The 6,559-nt window shown below is 53.2% G+C and overlaps 1 long non-coding RNA gene across 1 annotated transcript; it reads left to right on the top strand.

Moving 5' to 3' along the window:
- The first annotated feature begins 1,903 nt into the window (after positions 1–1,903).
- On the top strand, positions 1,904–5,972 carry LOC127487979 (uncharacterized). The gene is made up of 3 exons (XR_007915357.2): positions 1,904–2,102; positions 2,265–3,808; positions 4,739–5,972. It is a non-coding gene; the product is annotated as an uncharacterized lncRNA (long non-coding RNA).
- The last annotated feature ends 587 nt before the right edge of the window (positions 5,973–6,559 follow it).

A 6,559-nucleotide genomic window follows, 5' to 3' on the forward strand; every position in this document is an offset into this window, starting at 1 on the left:
GTCTTAGCTTCGGACAGGCATGGTTTTTCAGTGCGATTGGTGTCTGGCTCTTTTGAGGATCTCAGTTCAAGAAAGTCGCACAGCACCAGGGCAGACGGCACTGCTAGCACCCAGAACGGCTGGATCCAGAGCGACTGGATGACCTGGCTTCACCGGCTTGGCGTCTGCATTTCCGCAGTCCCCTGACCTGTTGTCAGCCTCTACTCCGTGTCTCTTACACCACTGGTGGCTTCTGCCTCGGGGTCCCCCTGCTTCTCCACTCAGCTGTCCATCTACCGTGTCCACCTGCCTGTGTCGTGTGCAGGCGCAGGACAGAGAAACGGACAAGGCCTGGGTCATCCCCTAGAAGCCCTCGGCGTGCAGAGAAGGATGCCGACAAGGACAGGCTGCTGCAGCATGATGGAGTGAGGCCAGTCGGGGAAGCAGGGACAGGCTGGGAGACCTCGGGCCACTGGGGCAGACAAAGAGGAGGCAGCTGGGCGTTTGGAGAAGAGCATTTCAGAAAAAAAGTCTCTGGATAGGAGCAGAACATGCTAACAGCGTCAGAAGTAAGATTTTACAAGGAATACAAACACCGATTTATGGTCGTGGATTTCCAGATGTTTAGCAAGCTGTGTATGCTCCTCATTGCTGTATTGTCGTTAGCAGTGCACTGACCGGAGCTGTCCGGTACAAGGAATCAGCATTTTCAGAGCACAATCTCGACAGCTGCTCTGGGTCTACACCGCGTGTCTCTCTGGGTCTACACCGCATGTCTCTCTGGGTCTGGGCTCAGAATCTGTAGGTGCATCTGGCCTGGACCAGCAGGGGCAAGAGCCAGCGATGTATCCCACAGGTTACACTGGTCCGGTCCTTCCTTTTCCTATCAGGAAGCTCTCGAAGCGTGTTACCATTTCAAGGAAATCATTCAGTTAGAGGACAAATGACGGGACAACATGGAGGCTCGATTTCCTTGATTCTTGCTACCCACAGCTCAGACACAAGTGGTTCTAGTCCATTCTCACTGTAACAAGCCTTGAAGATATAACAGCAACGACAGTAAAACCGTTTCAACAGCTTTGGCCACTTGCCAGCTGCTGCTGGGTTAGGCTCTCCTGAGCTGGGGAAGATGCCAGCTACTGTGACTCCCACTTTACAGATGGGAACACTGAGGCATTAAGGTCACTTGCCTGAGCTCACACAGGAAGTCCAGAAACCAGGATCTGAATCCATGCTTTTTGAGCCCAAAGCCCAGGTTGCAATTTTGAGCCACCGTCTCCTTGTTATAGACCAAGCAGCTCAGCAACAGCCTTAGCTAATACCCCACCCTGGTCATGCGTCTGGAAATGTGGAGCAGGAATGAACTGCAAGACACGTGTGGGTGCACCTGCACCGGTGTGCCCACTCACCTGGGTAGTTTGCATTTTCGGAGTGAGGGTCGGAGCCTCCAGATGCGTTGACATTTTCCACCTGGAGAGTCGGCGGGTTTGTCATCGCGTGGGTGTCGCCTGCCCTCTGCCATCCTCCTCACCCTCTGACTCATCTCTGAGTCTTTCTATTCCTGGCCTCTTTATTCCTCTTTATCCCCCACCCTGTCCCTTGCAGCCACACGACTGTGAGTGTTTCTGCCATCAGACTTGTCCTCTCCCTGTCTCCCAGAGTCCCCTTGACCCTGGGAAGTGACCCCAGCTTGGCGCCTGACATCTGCCTGTTTGAAAGTCTCCCCCGCGCTGCGTCAGCAGGAACCAGCTGAGCCCACCCAACTGCCCCCAGGAAACTTTGGGCGATGCCAATCAGAGGACAAAGTGTTCAGGAGGGCTGGGAAACGCAAGCTGTTGAGTGGAAGGAAAAGAAGTTAGAAGGGAGGCTGAGGCTGATTGTGACATCGTCAGGTGGATACAAAGCAGCGGGGGTGGGCGGGATGGTAAATGGGGGATGGGACGTTTCGGCGCTGCCAAGGATAGGGGAGACTTTCCAAAAATTGTTAGAGATGAGATTTGGCAACCTGGGGCTATGGGTAAAACACGGGTATTCTCGGATTACTAGCGACTGCCCCAAGCTTGGGGAGAGGAAGTGCCCCCCGAGTGTGGAGCCCTGGCTCCCAGGCCCGCTCTACCCCACCGGTGTGTGCTGTCTCGGTGGCCGCGTGCGGTCGGCCAAGCCTGCCATTCGCTTATTTGTAAAACGTCTTTTTAGCTTCATTGGCTCTAAGAAGAGCTTCCTTATCTGAATATGCTTTTTAAAAAGTTTTTACAAAGCTGTATGTTTGTTTTTTCCTGTCCTAGAGTGTCTGGACGCTCGAGAGTCAAGGGGAAGTGGAAAGAAGACTCTACGAAGACTCACCGTGCACCGGTGGACTTCCCTGCCTCCTCCGTACTCGGCGATCTGGCGCCGGGCCGGGCGACGCCTGTGGTGTGCGCTGTGCATTGCGGGCCCTTTGTGTTAGCAACCAGCCCCTGGACTTGGCCCACACACTTTCCCCACACAGAGTTTTTAGACCGCAGAGCTGGGCAAGTTTGCTACGTCTTTGCTGTTCCCTTGCCCCAATGCATCTATATCTAATCTATTTCTGTACACACATCCATATCTACATCTACACCCATATCTATATCTAATCTATAACTAATCTATATCTACATCTGTATCAATATCTACATCCATATCTATATCTAATCTATAACTAATCTATACCTACATCTATATCTATATCTACATCCATATTTATATCTAATCTATATCTACATCTGTATCAATATCTACATCCATATCTATATCTAATCTATATCTACATCTACATCTATATCTACATCCATATCTATATCTGTATCTGTATCTATATCTACATCTATATCTATAACTAATCCATATCTATATCTAATCTATATCTATATCTACATCTGCATCTGTATCTGTATCTGTATCTATATCCATCTATCTATATGTATACCAGTGCTTCTGCATGGCTGAGAGATCAGGAGGGACCTGCTGGAGACCAGGGCATGTCCAAAAGGTAGTCGGGAGAGTGAACGAGGGGACACAGCGCAGGCAGAGTTCGGAGCATCAGTAGAGATGATGACGCACCTAGCGACAGCCATTGTGGAAGCTGCTACCCCATAAGACCTGAATGGAGCTGAGCTGTGTAACAGCGACAGCGACCAGAATTCAGAGAAACCTAAAGTCTCAGGAGGGGAGGGGGCGGCCCTGGCAGGAGGGGCCTGAAGCTGCACCGTCTGTCCACTAAGTCCTTCATGGAGGTCAGGCCTCTTTTTTCTTTTTCTTTTCTTTTCTTTTCTTTTCTTTTCTTTTCTTTTCTTTTCTTTTCTTTTCTTTCTTTTTTTTTTCTTTCTTTCTTTCTTTCTTTCTTTCTTTCTTTCTTTCTTTTTTTTTTTTTGAGAGAGAGGGAGAGACAGACAGATACAGTCAGAGAAAACCCCCATCTGCTGGTTCACTCCCCAGAGGGCCACAACAGCTTGGACTGGGCCAGGCTGAAGCCAGGCGCCCAGAACTCAATCTGAGTTTCTTTCGTGGGTGGCAAGGACCCAGCTATTTGGAACATTGCCTGCTGCCTCCCAGGGTGTGCACTGAGAGGAAGCCAGACTCAGAGCGAGAACTTGAACGCCGGCACACTGATGTGGAACCCGACCTGAGGTTAGGTGAGCGCCGCACCTGCTGCTCACCTGGGTCTGGTCACTCAGGTCGGCCTGAGCCCGAGTCCAGCACCACGGCCAGTTCCTGCGAGCTCGCTGCTGCCAAGCGAGGTCTGTCCCTGCCGGCACGTGGGCTCCTGGACACACGTTAGCCGAACTCCTGAGCTCCCCGCATAGAAGAGGTACGCAGTCAGCATTTGTTGTCTCAACAAACGGAAGAATAAATAACTCAGTGGGGCCTCATGGTGGTGGTGGTGGGGGGTGTTTCCTGTGTCTATCCTTCCACTTGATGGCACTCTCTGTGAGGCTGGGGTCTTCCCTGTCATCCTGCCATGGTGCCTGTACCTCTTAGAGTGCCAAGGGCATGGGCAGGTGCTTGGACCAATGGTTAAGGTGCTTCTAGCCCACATCAGAGCGCCTGGGTTCCAGGCACAGCTCCAGCTCCCGACTGCAGCGTCTGTGGCTGCAGACTCTGAGAGGCAGTGGTGTTGCTTCAGGCTCCTGGATCCCTGTCGCCACATGGGAGACCTGCATGGCGTTCTGGGTTGCAGCCCAGGCCAGCCTCGGCTGTTGCAGACATCTGGGGAATGAACCAGCGGATGGGAGCTCTGCCTGCCTCTCTGTCTCTGCCTCTCAGATAATTAAATACAGTCTGCAGAGAAGCATTCCAGAACAGTGCGGCCGCTCAACACAGCCTTGCTGGATTTTTTTTAAGGTTTATTTATTTATTTGAAAGTCAGAGTTCCACAGAGACAGAGGGGAGGGAGACCGAGCGAGAGAGAGAGAGAGAGAGAGAGAGAGAAGTCTTTCATTCGCTGATTCATTCCTCAATTGACTGCAACAGCGAGAACTGCGCCAATCCGAAGCCAGGAGCCAGGAGCTTCTTCCGGGTCTCCCATGTGGGTGCAGGGGCTCAAGGACTTGGGCCATCTTCTACTGCTTTTCCAGGCCACAGCAGGGAGCTGGATCAGAAGTGGAGCAGCCGGGACACGAACCGGCGCCCAAACGGGAAATATCTTTAGGTTCCTGGATGTGATATAATTAAACCACACACAAGGACTATTTTTTTTTTCCATTTGCTGGGTAGGAGCCCCTTAACGTTCCATCCACAGATCTGAACTTCTGCCCTGCCCCCCGGCTCACCCTCATCTCACGTGAAAACTTCCAGATGAAGATTTGGCAGGCCCCGTGTCACGCAGGTGGGATCAGACCTGTGTCACACGTGTGTGAAGACGGTGTGCTCTGTAAGAAAGCGCTACACCCGACATGTCAGTTATGAACAGGCATCTCTCCAGAGAGTCCCACGTGGTCATCTCTGCCAGGCTTCGGGACAACGTTCTGCGAGGACTAGTGACTGGCTGGTTCTGCAGACCGAGGACAGACAGACTGCAGCTGCTCAGCTGGGCCTGGCTTTTTCAGATTGGCCTGCAAGCAGCCCAGAGGCTGTGACTGTTCGGCTGTGTCCCGGACGCCACCTCCTCACCTGGCTCCAGCCCCCGTCTCCTCTCGGGCAGATGCGAAATCCCCGCTGGTTTGGGGGCCCCAGTTTCCCCACCTGTGGGGGTGGGATTGCACTTGACCTCATGCCCCATCCTGCACTGAGCAGATTCTCGTGCTGGAGCTGAGTGGGTCCGTGTGTGGGGAGAGCTGGGGATGTCATAGCGGGAAGGACATTGCGGGATGAGGGATGTTTGGGGCTCCGGGATGCTGACAAAGGAACGCCCCCGGAAGGCAGCACTGCCTGACGTCACTGCATTTCTGATCTTGCCACCTGCTCAACTGAGGGGTCAGTGGCGATCAGAGCAGAAACCATTTGGAGCCACGGGCTTGCTAAATGCAGGCCAGGCGTCTCTCTCGCCCACTCCGTCAGCGCTTCCCCCTCTTTGCCTCCCAGCTACCCTCAAGGGCAGGAATTCTCGTCTATGAAGCGGCCTGGGCTCCCCGCGCTGTCTCCATGTGAGCAAGTGCAATGAGCAGTGGTTACCCCCCGGGCTGGGCCTTGAAGCTGTCCCCACGGACGCGCCCCTGGCTTTGGACCCTGGAGTCAGCTTGTTCGGGGTCAAGGTCTGTTTGGATGTGCTGCGTTCAGAATGAGCCGGGCTGTGCCTCGTTTCTGCTCAGTTTTCCCCCAGAGAAAGCCGGCGCTTTTACCTGGAGGAGTGTTCCATTGACAGCTGCTGTCACGAGCTGGCCACGCGCCGCACACGGCGAGGGGAGAACCGGGAGATCTGAAGGTGCTGTACTCTGGTCTGTGGGGCGGCCCCGGCGCCGGGGAGGAGGACGGGCACGCGGCCTCTCCCCGTGGCCTCTGACAGCCGCCTGCTGCTCTGCGCTGCTCTCCAAATAAAAAAGCTTAATTTAAAAACTAAGCCGGGGGTGTCTGTCTGTTGTCGGAGATTGTGGGGTTTTCCTGAATCTCAGGATTATAAACAAACGCATGCTTTTGTCAGAGGCCTTAAGTGGGGCTCCGTGGCTGGGTCAGTGTGATGTATGTATCAGAGGTTTGCCTTTTAAGTGCGGGAGAGTTAGAAGTCTCTTTGAGACTAGGAATCCCACGGGCCCTTTCCCCTCACATATGCGTGTGTGTGCGTGTGAGTGTATGTATGTGGGACGTCTGTGTGTATGAGTGTGTGTGGTGCACATCTGTGTGTATGAGTGTGTGCTTGGGGCCCACATCTGTGTGTGTGTGTGTATGGTGCATGTCTGTGTACATATGTGTGTGTGTGGTGCATGTCTGTGTACATATGTGTGTGTGCTGTATGTCTGTGTGTGTGAGTGTGCATTTGGGGCCTGCTTCTGTGTGTATGAGTGTGTGTGGTGCACATCTGTGTGTATGAGTGTGTGCTTGGGGCCCACATCTCTGTGTGTGTGAGTGTGTGTATGGTGCATGTCTGTGTACGTATGAGTGTGTGTGTGGTGCATGTCTGTGTGTG

The sequence above is a fragment of the Oryctolagus cuniculus genome, chromosome 20, assembly GCF_964237555.1.
Source record: "Oryctolagus cuniculus chromosome 20, mOryCun1.1, whole genome shotgun sequence".
In the NCBI taxonomy this organism is placed as follows: Eukaryota; Metazoa; Chordata; class Mammalia; order Lagomorpha; family Leporidae; genus Oryctolagus; species Oryctolagus cuniculus.